Here is a 13,621-nt window from a genome sequence, read left to right as displayed (position 1 = left end):
GCACTTTTGAAAAATTGATGAATGTTCTGAGCCCTCTCCAGCAAGAAATGTTCATATTCATTCATTCATTCATTCATTCATTCATTCATTCATTCACCAAATATGGGGTACCTGCGTGGTAGGTATTGTTGCAGGGATTAAGGAAACATCAGTGGGCAAAAATCGACAAAAATTCGACTCTCATGGAGCTTACATTCTAGCAGGAAAAGATAGGGAATACGTAATAAATGTAAAAAATAAATAGACAATTTGCCAGCAAATATGTGCTATGGACAAAGAGAAATTCCAACTGGGTAAGAGAAGTATCCGCAGGGAAGAGGTTGCATTTTTATTATTTTTATTATTTTAAGAATGTTTATTTATGTATTAATTTATTTATTTTGAGAGCAAGAGAGAGTATGTGTGGGAGGGGCAGAGAGAGAGAGAGAGAAGAATTCCTTCTCTTTGGTTGCAGAGCCCGACACGGGACTGAAACTCACCAACCGTGAGATTGTGACCTGAAATCAAGAGTCGGACACTTCATTGACTGAGCCACCCAGGCACCCCATTGGTTGCATTTTTAAATAGGGTGTGCCAGGCCAATGGAGATGAGGTCAGAGAGGTCGGGGAGTGAGGGCAGATGTCACATAGGGGACCTTGTGGGCCATGAGGGCGTCGATTTTTACTCCAAATTACATCGGGAGCCATTAGGGGTGTTTGAGCAAAGGGGTGACATGATCCCACTAAGACTCTAAAATGTCTAGGGCTGGCGTAGGGACCAAAGGATCCAGGTGCGAGAGAACCATGGCTTTGGACCGATGGTGACAGTAGAGGCTGGGCAAGGCCCGAGTCCAGAGAGTTTCCTGAGCAGTGTGCGAGGAAGGTGTGCAGGTCTGATTTCACATTTTACATATTACAATTCAGAAGCTTACTGGTCACCTAAATCTATCAGCAGAGGCAGGTGAAGGGCCCCTTATGAAATGATAAAGGGAAGCGGCGACCCCAACAAGGGAGGGAATGTGCTGACCCCGGTGGAGAAGGAGGGCCTTAGCTGTCTCTAAAAGTTGCACTTCTTTTCTAGAATATGTCAGAAGAGGTTTAAGGCAAATGCGGTAAGACATTAACATGTGGCAGCCTGAGAAGTGGACACGCGTGCATCTATGATCTTTCCCGCATGTTTAAAATAATGCACAGTTTTTTAAAAGAACTGCCCATCTCAGGGTTTCCAGAAAGCTTCCTGCTGCCTGTCAGTGCCACTAGGGGAAATCGGCACAGTGAACTGCGATAGTAATTCTGGCTGTGACCCCTGGCTGGGCGTCCTTCTCGTCCCTAGCCTACTCTCTCCCCCTTCCTTCCACCAGAGCCAGGGACGAACACAAAGGCCACACCACACCGAGTAGAGTCTAGAAGAGGAAGAGGGCAATGGTGACTAGATAGACTGCCGAAGTCTTCCCGGCAGACTTCCCGGCAGAGGAGGCCTTTCAGGAGAATCCAGGAGAACGGGCGAGTTGGGACTTGCAGAGAGCGGGAGTCCTTCCAGCTGGGGGCCAGAGAGGCAGCCTGCAGGGCCAATGGAGGACCCAGGCACCTACTCTCCTATGACCCATTTGAAGCCCCGCAGGCAGACTTCTTCGTCCACGTGATGAGACAGAAAAGGTCACATGGAACGCATTTTCAGAGCCCTGCGGTCATCCCCGTGGGGTCAAGGGGACCCACGGTGGAAAACCTTGGATCCAGGTCTGCGAGCTGGAACATGCAGATAAGGTGGCTTCGGGCCACCCCACCCCCACCCCGGGGTGTCAGGCGACTGAGCTGGGCAGGTCCCTGGCTGACCCGGGGGGGGGGGGGGGGGACCTGCTTGGGAGCAGGAGACCAAGAGGGCTTCCCAGCCAGCTCTGCGTCAGCCACCTCGGGCCATGGGCCTCAGACAGCAAATTCCTCACCATCGGCAGACCTGTCGCGGAAGGTCCCCAGCTGCCTACGTTCTGCAGAAACTTGCCATGTCACAAGTCGGGATTCGGTGCCAGGGGAACAACTTCCCAGGCCACCGCTTGAACAAGGCCAGGCTTCTTAATGACTAGTTTTCTCCTAATTAAATAAAAAGAGGGGCGAGAAACCCGTGATTACTCCACCTTCTACCACCACCTTCCATTTATGTGCGTCTCCCTTCAGAGGAGCTCAAAGTGCTTTGTATATTATTGTGTGTTTTTCCCTTGTAATATCCTTGAGCTTCCTCGGGGTGGTTATTATCATACTATTTTACAGCTGGGAAAAGGGACGTAGCTGAGGTTAAGCAAAGTGTCCAAGCACCTTTGCTGGCTATGGTCGCTATTTTGAAGCTCTTACGAGAGAGAACCTTCTTCGTGGTTGAAAATCAAGCCATCCCCGGGCCGATAAACTAGGCTGAGGCAACACATAAAGGATAGTCATCTACTGCAAACTTTACAATAGTAATTAGCACCATTTAATTCTCACAACCGTCCAATAAAACAGATAGTATTACACCAATCTCACGCATGAGGACGATGAGATTCAGAGAGGTTGAGTAAGCTGCCTAGAGCTGCATGAGAATCTGAGTTGTAGTAAAAGCAGAAGCCCATATTTATTAAGCACTTACCAGGTGCCCGACAGTTCACATTTATTAACTCATTTTAATTCCTATGACAACCTTCAGAAGTGGTTATTAGCATATCACCCTTGGATGAGAAGACCAAAAGCACAGGAAAGTTAAGTAACTTGTCCAAGGTCACACAGCAAGTCAGCGGCACAGCCACAAAGGAACACACAAGAGCGATGTGTGTCCCACCCGGCCGGTTTGTCAGTTTGTCCATCTGACGGAACACTGTACTCTGTGTGTTGGCCTGGGAAGGCCCAGGTATGGTGCAGGGGATCCAGGTATAACCCCAGGACTGCTCTGCGCCCTTATCAAGGTCCTTTGAAGGTGGGTGGGGATGCACTTTCTGTAAGTTGCTCTGTTGGTTCAGTAGGTTCTGGGGGTGGGGGTCACAGGGGAAAGGCTCTTCCTGCTTGACTGAGGGCAAATGTGCTGGGCATAAAAAGGCACCGTAGGGACTGTTTGCACCAAGGTTGTGAAACCCGCGGGTAAGAATTTGCCTTGAGAGACATTTAAATCAGCGCGACATGAACCTGCTGTAGAATGTGTACGGGGGAGGTGGTGCACGGAGCTCTCCCACACCCCCAGGGAAATGAGCCCCCAAATTGTCCAAGAACCTTGGCTTGTTCACTGCCCTTTCCCCAAGAGCATCCTCCATACCGGGAGAGGGATGTCCTGGACGGAGCACAACGTCTCGCTCTTTGACCGTCTGGCCAACCTTGACTTTTAATAGACTGGCCTGCCTGACTTCAGCGCAGGATGCCTGGAGTAGTCCCGGGGGGAGAGAAGGTGTGACGTGGCCCCTCCCCGGACTCTCGGGGGAGACCCTGGCTGGGCTGCCCGGTGCCATGTTCCTCTCCAGCCTCGGCCTCCTCCTTCCAGACTCACACTCGGTCGCAGGCTGACCGCGATCCCCACTTCCAGTCACTGCCTGTCTCATCCCTTTCCGGTAGGTCCCAACTGCCGGGGAGCCCTCCCTGACGTTACTCAACCGCCACGCGTGCAAAACAGCCAGCACGTACGCCATTCCTGGTGAGGCTGGATACACCACCCCGTTCGTCCCCAGCCCTTTCCGACCAAATCAAAACACTTAGGAAGGTCCTGACTTGCCCTGATTTCCAAATGTTCCAGACCTTGCTTCTCCACCTCGTTGACATCTCATACGCTGGGAGAGGAATTCTAGAAGGCATCTCTTATCTGGTGAAAACAGCGGTAGTTCCTAGCACAGGCCCTGGGGCAATTATTTAAACTCCGGCCCTGCCCTTTACTAGCTGTGTGACCCTGAGTAAGTTGCTGAACCTCTCTGTGCCTCCTCTGCGGTCTGTAAAGCAGGGAAAGAATTCCTATTTCACAGGATGCACAGAGGTGTTGTGAGGAATCAATAACCACTGCATTGAAATGCCTCGCACAGAGTAAGGGATCAACGTTGGTTACGATGATGTGGCCCCAAACGTCTTTCCGGAAGAGAATCCATCACTTCTCTGTCAGCTCGCGCTTTGCACCCCAGTACTTCATGCAGGTGGAGGGAGCTCAGTGTTATGAAAACTTGTGTCCGCTTTGGGGGGGGGGGGGAGGGAGGGAGATCTCGTCCTGCAAGGGTTTAGATATTCCCAGCCGTTGTGGACCACACAGATGCCTGCAGGAAGGGGAAAAAGAAAAGAAAGAGGCCAAGAAAATTCCAGCCCCCCCCTCCCCCCCCCGCGGCCCAGGCCCTGAAGGCTGATGATGCAGCTGCAGGCTCCCTCGCCATCTCTGAAGATGCTTTCTCTGCTTTCGCCCCTGCCCGGCCCCCGCCACCCACTGGAGGGTCCCCTGCAGATGTGCAGACGCCTCGGAAACATAAAACCAGGGCAGCAAAGCGCGTTCCCAGGGCGTCCCAGGCACGCGGCACCTCTCCCCACCGGCAGCGCCTTGAATACCAGAGGACTTGCCAAAGATGGAAGTGTTTTGTTGGGAGCTCGGGTTTCTCCCGCCTCGGGGCTGAGCGGTGGCGCAGCTGCTCAGAGGTCACGCCGGAGACACGTCCGCACACGCCCGAGCAGGGGTGGGGGCAGGGCGGGGGCGCGCCACCTCCTCCAGGGACCCGCCACCCAGCCTCTGTCCCCAGCTCCGCGTCCCAACCAAGCACCGGGGAGCTGGCTTCCCTCTCCCAACGAAGATGTTTCATGTTTGCAACACGAAAGGGACCCAAAAGCAAAACAGAAAGACCCTAGGTGTAAAGAAATGCTTCTTTTCAACGCTAATTGTGAGCTTTTTTTTTTTTCTTTTTCAATTGTTTTGGAATTCAGCCTGTATTGGATCTGCAGCTATTTTTCAGTCAATAGCTGAAAGAGAAGAAGCTAATTTTGCCCTAGGAAACCTGAAGCCTTGTAACCTTGAAAAGTTAGTCTTCCTGAAGTTAGTATTACTTAAAATACTTGCATGTGAATGCTTAGAGCCCTCTGCATATGATGAAAATAGAGGCACGGAACAGTTTAACCACCTGTGTTTCCCTCGGGTTGCATATTTTCCATGGTAAACAAGAAAACACAGATTGGAAATCCATTCATTCCTTCAGAAGAAGGCTTCAGTTGGGATCTATGTGGTTTCAGCCGATGGAAACCAAAGCCAACCTTTGCAAGATTAAGATATTTCATGCAGAGAAACTTGAGGACATCTTTTATCCCCCTCTGAAGCTATTTCCCCAGAAAGCCCACGATTTTTTTTAATGCAGTTAACAATTATAATTACCGTTTAATTATTGACTGAGCACATACTATCGCACAAAGTACATGCCCAGCTCATCATCGGCTTGGGGTAATATTGGGAAGTAGTTATTCTTAATTTCTGTTTCACAAGGAGAAGATGCGCTCCGGGGGAACACGCAGTAGCTAATAAGTGATGAAACCTTTATATGCCTGCTGCTCAGGCCTGAGAGCTGCAAAGCTGTGTTCTTTCCACCACTGAAAACCATTTCATGTTTAAATAGTTCTAAGTAAATGGATGGTTAGAAACATAGAGAGGCTCTCGTCTGATCTCGGAAGCTAAGCAGGGTCGGGCCTGGTTAGTACTTGGATGGGAGAAACATAGAGAGGCATTGATCTTTTCTCTTCATTTTCAGTATAACTTTTAGGGGGAGAGGCACGCAGGGAAAAGCACTGATTTCTAGAACTAGTTTTTATCTAGCCGTCCAAACTTAATAAGCCTCTGAGCCTCAGCCCCCCTCTCTAAAATGAGATGTTATCTCTAAAGTCCCTTCTAGCTCTGACATCTGAAGATTTATCCTAAATTGAAAGCTCCAGGGGCGCCTGGGTGGCTCTGTTGATTACATATCTGACTTGGGCTCAGGTCACGATCTTGCAGTTCATGAGTTCGAGCCCCTCGTTGGGCTTTGTGCTGGCAGCTCGGAGCCCGGAGCCTTTTTTGGATTCTGAGTCTCCTTCTCTCTCTCTGCCCCTTCCCCACTCGTGTGCTGTGTGTCTCTCTCTCTCTTTCAAAAATAAATAAACATTAAAAAAATCTAACTTAAAAGCTCGGACTCATTAGCTTGTTATTGGACATGGCATGATATTAATCACTACTTTCTTAATTCCTTGGTTTCCATTACCTAACTCTGCGGTTCTCAACACTGGCTGCACGTGGGCATCTTCTGGAGGAGGCTTTAACAATACAGATGCTCAGGCCACGCCCCCAGAGAGTCAGATTTAACGTATCTGAACAGTGGCACCAGCCTCAGTGTTTTCCTGAGGTTCCCCAGGTGAACGTGTAGCCAGGATTGACTATTGATCTACTTGATCTAATTGACCATTGATCTAAGAACTCCTTCAATTTCATCCACTCCAGTTGTGCCTTTATAAATGAACTTGCTGTAACTGGAATTCTTTTTTTTTAAGGGTCTTTTTTTTTTTAATGTTTATTCATTTTTTAAGAGACAGAGCATGAGCAGGGTAGAGACAGAGAGAGGGAGACACAGAATACGAAGCAGGCTCCAGGCCCTGAGCTGTCAGCACAGAGCCCGAAGCGGGGCTTGAACCCACAAACCGTGAGATCATGACCTGAGCTGAAGTCGGACGCTTAACCGACTGAGCCACCCAGGTGCCCCATGGAATTCTTTTTGATAAAATCCAATAACGGTCGTGCTACCAGAGCCGAGCTCAAAACAGATGTGCACTTTTTATTCAATTTGTGTCATTTGCCTAAATAAGTTAGGGTATCTCACCAAAACCTCAAAATGCCGTACGAGTATGTGGTGGTGCTGGTGCTGGTTGAGATAACCAGATGGTTTTCTTCCTTCACAGGTAGAGATAGAAGCATGTTATAATAACCAGAAGGTTCTAGGTAAATCTGATCCAATAACTGACTGGTCAGGTGGAGGAAATTGCACAAAATATATTTATTCAACCCAAGGGTAATACTTGTTCTTTGCGAACGGCCTATTTTAGATCTGGCCTAAGAGACTGTCCCGATGTGGAGGCGGTAGAAGTCGGGAAGTCGGGATTAGGGGACAGCCTGGAGCCATCTAAACCCCAAAAGGCCCTAGGCTATTTTATGTGCTATTAGTCTCTCACTTTGGCATCGATTACAGAGAGGCCGGCTTCCCCAAGTGCTCCATCTAAATGCGACCCAATGACATAAGTACCAGGGAAAGTACAGTCTCATCAGTCAAAAAAGATTCATTCTTTTTCATGAGAAGATCTTATGATTTCTTAAGAGATGGAGGAAATCTAGAGAGGTTGTTTCATTAAATATAATCTGTTCCAGTTTGTTCATTAAGCTTAACCTTCCCTCTTGCTGTTTTGCATGAACGAGACCCACCACTCCACCACCACACCATCCACACACACACACACACACACGCGCACACGCACACACACACGCGCGCATGCGCGCGCAGCTGGAAATGTCGTTCATTCGTTCAATCCCTGGTGACATAATTCAGGTGGTACTAGTTGATACTTTGGTCAGAACGGGGATTTCTCCAAACATCTGTGGGGGGCCTGACATTCAAACAGGAACATCAGGCAATTCTGTGGACCTTTGGCCTTTACCTCTTACCTGTAAACAAGTCAACCATAAAACATGGACACAAGATTCTACTTAATGTCAAAATGCGTGAAATGGTCTTACATGTTGAACTGCTGCGTTTCCCCTTGGCGATAGAAAGATTAACATTTCTGTACAGGGAATGGTTTTGATCTTGCCTTCCAGCTACAGTATTTACATTCCGGGAAAGTTCATCTGGATCAGTTAGTGGTCACAAGAATGATCGTGCAGCCCAAGATCATATTCTTAAATAAAGCTATCATCCAAAGAACGAGGTGGTGGTGGGGTGGTGGGGTGCTTACACTAATGATCTAAAGACGAAAATCCCAGAAAAAGGTAGCATTGTTCTCTCATGTGAATTTCTGTCATAAACCCTGGGTCCAAAAAAAATTATTTCAAGACCAGAGCAAGGCAAGGACAAACTGATTAAAGCTTACCTAAATGAGGAAACTGAGAAAACATCTTGTCTACCCAGCTACGCTATCCTGCATGGATGGAAGATGGGTCTGTACTTTAGAAAATTTAAATTTAAAAAAACTCACTCTAGGTAAGAGGAAGAGACTTTGAAGTGTCAGAGAAGGTCTCACTTCCCGTGGGGACTATAGGGAGCAGATCAGAATTGCTGGCATTGAAAAGGAAGTTAATAGGGGCACCTGGGTAGCTCAGTCGGTTGGGTGTCCAACTTCAGCTCAGGTCATGATCTCACGGTTCATGGGTTCGAGCCCCACGTCGGGCCCTGTGCTGACAGCTCAGAGCTGGGAGCCTGCCTCAGATTCTGTGTCTCCCTCTCCCTCTGACCCTCCCCTGCTCGTGCTCGCTCTCTCTCTCTCAAAAACGAGTAAAACATTAAAAAAAAGAAGAAGAAACAGAAGCTAACAGTTCCTCCTTCCAAATGAGGAAATGCTTTTTTAAAATCTCTTTTACTTGTAATGATATGTAGTCTGAGTTTCGGGACAGAAGGAGCCTCATAAAAACATACGTGGCACTTCTATCTAATCCAATAAACATTTATTGAGCTCTTACTTTTTACCAGGCACTGGGCTAAGTATAAAGATCCCAAGATAAGTAAGATTCCATTCCCTTCCTCTAGACATTCACCATCACGTGACAGGGCTTACGGTGGAAATTCACGTGAGCTGTTGGTAGGACCATGGATTCACCGCTGGTAGATCTAGCTGTTCACAACTCAAGGCTGGGGGAAGTAACTCCGAACTTAGGTTTGATCATCAGTTCAATCCAACACAAGTTTCTGAGACCCAGGCCTGGGCAGGAGCTCACAGGAGCCCCCATGGAGATGGGGTGGGTCAGGGGCCTCGCCTTCCAGAGGCTCTCAACCAAGTTTCCAGATAAAAAGGAAAACTAGATGAGTAACTTCAGTGATAACTTACTGTGGGCAGGTAAGTACTGCTTGCTAATTTGCTCTCCCCAAGAGAAACTAAACAGAGATGCCTTTGAAATTCTTTGGAAGAATAATTTTTTAAGTTTGTTTATTATTTTTTTTTTGAGAGAGAGAGAGAGAGAGAGAGAGGGCAAGCACAAGTGGAGAAGGAGTAGAGAAAGGGAGAGAATCTCAAGCAGGCTGCACACTGTCAGTGCAGAGCCCCGATGCAGGGCTCGAGCTCACGAACCGTGAGATGGTGACCTGACCTGAAATCAACTGAGCGACCCAAGTGCCCCTGAAAGAATATTGTAAAGTTTTTTTTAAAGTATATTTATTTTTGAGAAAGAGAGAGAGCATACATGGAAGAGGGGCAGAGAAAGAGAGGGAGACACAGAATCGGAAGCAGACTCCAGGCTCTGAGCCGTCAGCACGGAGCCCGACACGGGGTTCGAACCCATGAACCCTGATATCATGACCTGAGCTGAAGTCAGACACTGACCTGAGCCACCCAGGTGCCCCCTTGAAAGAATATTTTAAAAGCACAAGACACCAAAACCCTGGAATGACAGATTCGCTTTACCAACCATTTAGTTCATGGCTTTCCTCCACCATATTGGGGTGACTTAGAAGAAGATATCAGCTGGTGACTCCTCTGTCTCCGTCACAGACATTTAACCCTCTACAGAGATGTCTGAGAAGCCATCCGTTTGAAACTTCATAGCCTTTTCAGGGAAATCAAAGTACTGGAACAATTGAATTCAACTAACCACCTCTAGACAAGAGCTGGAGCAAAAAGTGTCATCGAAAGCAATGTCACATCACGCCAGCTGTCCATGTGACGCCTACCGCCAGTCCCTCATCGTCCCTAACCACCTCAGCCTGGACGGCGATACCTGTATCTCAGCTCTCCAGGCTCCTGGGCTGTATCCCTGGATCTGACATCCCAGCCGGTACAGTTGGGAGCTATTCTCTAGTTGGGCCATGACCTTCCCCGTTAGTCTGTGAGACTCTGACCCTGGAGATCACATACCCTCTCCCCTCCACCCCTCCGCATCCCCGCTCCTATCTTAGGGCTTGTGTGAGACATGGGCAGAATATGGCCTGACGTGGGAAGGGGACGCCTTAAACTTGGACGAGAAGGCCTGGAGACCATGCCCAGTACAATCACTGAACTAGCTATTGACCCTGGAAAAGTAACTTTTTCTGTCTAGGCTCCAGTATCCCCATCTATAAAGCGAAGAAGATGGGCTATAAATCCAGTGAGGTCTGTCCCTAATACTCTATGACCATGTGTTTTATAGCAAATGCCTAATCTCTCTCTCTCTCTCTCTCCCTCTCCCTTCACACACACACACCACCACCCACCTCACTTTTCATTTCTTCAATAAGACAGACACACAACCTCAAACACACAACCTCAAATTACAGCGGTTAGTCTTCCCCAGACGAATGCGCCGAAGACTGGCGTTCTATCTGAACAACATCAACATGACATTGACCCCAGCTCCCCCTGAATACAAAACACATGTGTCCCCCCATTCTCCAAGAACGGCTTCACCTATCACCCCATACGGAAGGGGAAGGGTAGAGCTCTACAATAACCGATTGCAGTAGGGCCCGGTTCACGGAAGCAAGCTCTACAACCTTATCAGTACCTAGTGAACGGTCTCCACTGCACAGAAGCCATCCACCCTCTCCCTTAGGTGCCACAGGCCTAGCTGCAGATGCAAGTGGGAGGCAGGAAGGGAGCGGCCGAAGTTCAAGAAGCAGAGCAAGGGGAAGAGATGAGGAAAGAGCAGGGGAAGGGAGAGGAGGGGCTGCATTCCTGACTCCGGTGAAAATCCTCCAGCATTAATCTGCCCTTGACTCTCGGCTCTAAGTCTAGGAGTCAGAGCCCTGCGTTAGTCCCCTGACCCTCTGCCACGGCCCTGCCCTCTCCCGCTCGCCCCCCTTTTTAGCCAGCCCTGAAAAGAATGTCCCTTGCGATCTCTCTCCAGCTGTTTGATCTTTTTAAGTACCTCTCACTTGTCTGTGGCATATGCTCCAACCAAAAAATAGATCTTGGGCGTTCAGGCTAGGAAAGGGTATTAAATGGCAGAAGCCAGCCCCGTGCCAAGGGTGTGGGCAGCCCCTAGATGTCTGTGCTGACCAGATGTCCTGGATTTGCTGGGACGGTCTTAATTTAAAACATTCTACGCTCTTGTCTCTGAGAGTGCCTTCACACTTGTCAGACCATGTGTCCCTGCTTGGGGTTTGGAAAATAGAGTGACCACGTGGATACCTGATATCCGAGCGTCAAACAGACCGAGTGCTGGCGTCATAGGAGTGGAAAGAAGACAGATAGTGGAGCCAGAGGGATCTGGGGTCCACCAGCCCGGCCGCTTACTCTCTGTGTGGCTTTAGGCAGCTTTTATGCTTTCTGAGTTGCTTCATCTAGAACATGGTTAAGTTCCCTAGAAGTCAGAGCCATGGATTTTGACATATCAGAAAAACCCTAAAAAAAAAAGAAAAGAGAAAAGAAAAACCCTGCTCACACACACTTGGGATCTTCCGGATGTTTCTATCTGTACTGCCATATGGTCGGGGTGTTGGTTTGATTTAGTGGGCTAGCATTTAAAGCAGCCACTGACATGTACAGTGCAGGGTTCCATCCCCAACGGCTCGGATGACAGCGACTGAAATATCCCAACACATAGAGACGCCCTTCTTTCTTGCTGCCCGTCATTCCAGAGCCGCCTCACTCCTCAAGATGGGTTCAAATCCACTGCTCACCGCTGAGATGGGTTCGTGTAGGCGGCTCTGCTAGACAGCAGAGCTCCCTCACCAGTCGCAGGCCCAGCATGTGGACCCTGCCCCCCCCCACCCACCCAGGGCCCTTCTCCCTACCTGGTGCTCTGATGCCAAGGCAGACGATGGAAAGTGTCCGCTAGGGAGCCAGCCAATCACCGTATCTAAGCCTGGCACCGCAGTAACCTGCTGCTGACCTTCGCTCAGCCTCAGTGCCCTCCCGCAAAAACTGGGATGAGATCTCCTACATCCTGTGCCCGTGAGAAGCTTTTAGAGCGTTAACTCCTCCGTTCCCGCACTGTCTTCGGTTCCTATGTCCAGGCACACCAAGCACAAACTCAGCCTTCAAAATCCTCCATAGTCTGGCCATACCTCAAGCTTCTCGAACTTTCTTCCCGCCCACACACATGCTTTTGGTAGCAGCCAGGTCGGGCTCCTCACTGCTCAGTCCCTGCTGCCTCTGGGCCTGGGCCCTTCCTTTCAAGCCTTCTGCCCACCTATTCGAAGAGGTCTCTTCCTAGACTGAGTCACCCTTCCCCCAATGCTATAGAGTGAATTGTGTCGCCCTCCCAAAACTCTGTGCTGACATCCTAACTCCCCTAGTGTGAACTGTGCTTGGAGATAGGCCTTTTCAGGAAGTAGTTAAGGGTAAATGAGGTTGTAAGGGTAGGGCTCTAATCCGATAGCATTAGAGTCCTTATAAGAAAAGACACTTGAGAACCGTCCCTCGCTCCCTCTCACTCTCTCCCCCGCCCAGGCCATATGAGGACACAGGGAGAAGGTAGCTGGCTGTAAGCCAGGAAGAGGGCTCTCACCAAAAAACAAATGAACCATGACCTTGATCTTGGACTTCCCAGCCTCCAGAAAGAACTGTGAGAAAATCAGTGTCTGCTGTTGAAGCCACCCGTCTATGGCATTTTGCTATGGCAGCCCCAGCCCCGCCGTCACTGCCTTCTCTTTTCTCAGAGCCTTTGTCACTTGTCACCTGCCCCTCACATGACAGCACGAAATTCGCGACACTCTATCTTGCTGACTCAGTAATTTCCCCGTGTGTGTGCCCGTTCGGCTCCTCCAGTGAGGAAAAAAGCTCTTTGCAGGGAGGAACACGAGGGGCTGTATCATCCAAACGCCCCACACAAAGCCTCGCACACGGCAGCTGCCCGAGAAACGCTTAGCTGGTAAGAAGTCACGCGCCGAGGGGGGAGGGGCAGTGGCCCCCTGACGACAGAGGCCTTTGGGTGTGGCTGTGGGATGCCTGGGTGGGAGTCACCCAGACATTCGCTTCTCTGTGTCCACTTTTGGCTTCGTCACCATGGCCCGCGGGAGGGCACTGGGAAGGGGCAAGCACACGAGAGATGGTTCGCGCTCATCCGACCAAGAGCCTCCCCAAGCACCGGGCAGGCTAACAAAGAGCCAGAGGTGTCATATTGAGCAGTCACTGAAAATACTCATCATTTATGGGCATATTTCATATGCAGACCGAAAAGCATCCATGCACTAAATATTTTATATTTATTCAATATATATCATATATATTCCATAAATACATTATAAAGCACCTACTGTGAGCCAACCACTCACGCTACGCAAGTCATTTGAGACCCAATACTAGTGGAACTTATGTCCATTTTACAGGGGAGGAAATTGAGCTTTAAAGAGGCTAAGGGGGAAAAAAGAGGGTCAGTAACTTGCCCAAGGTCACACAGCTGGTCAATGAGATTGTGCACCCTTGATAGATTGCATTTGAAAAGCATTAATTTGCTACTTTATTCAGCCAACAAAGAGTAGATACCATAAGCAGAATCCCTATAATCTCTCTCCTTCAGAAATTGTAAAAA

This window comes from Crocuta crocuta, unplaced genomic scaffold, assembly GCF_008692635.1.
Source record: "Crocuta crocuta isolate KB4526 unplaced genomic scaffold, BGI_CrCroc_1.0 scaffold70, whole genome shotgun sequence".
Classification (NCBI taxonomy): Eukaryota; Metazoa; Chordata; class Mammalia; order Carnivora; family Hyaenidae; genus Crocuta; species Crocuta crocuta.
The sequence above is the reverse complement of the archived record's forward strand: the minus strand, read 5'-3'. Positions refer to the sequence as shown.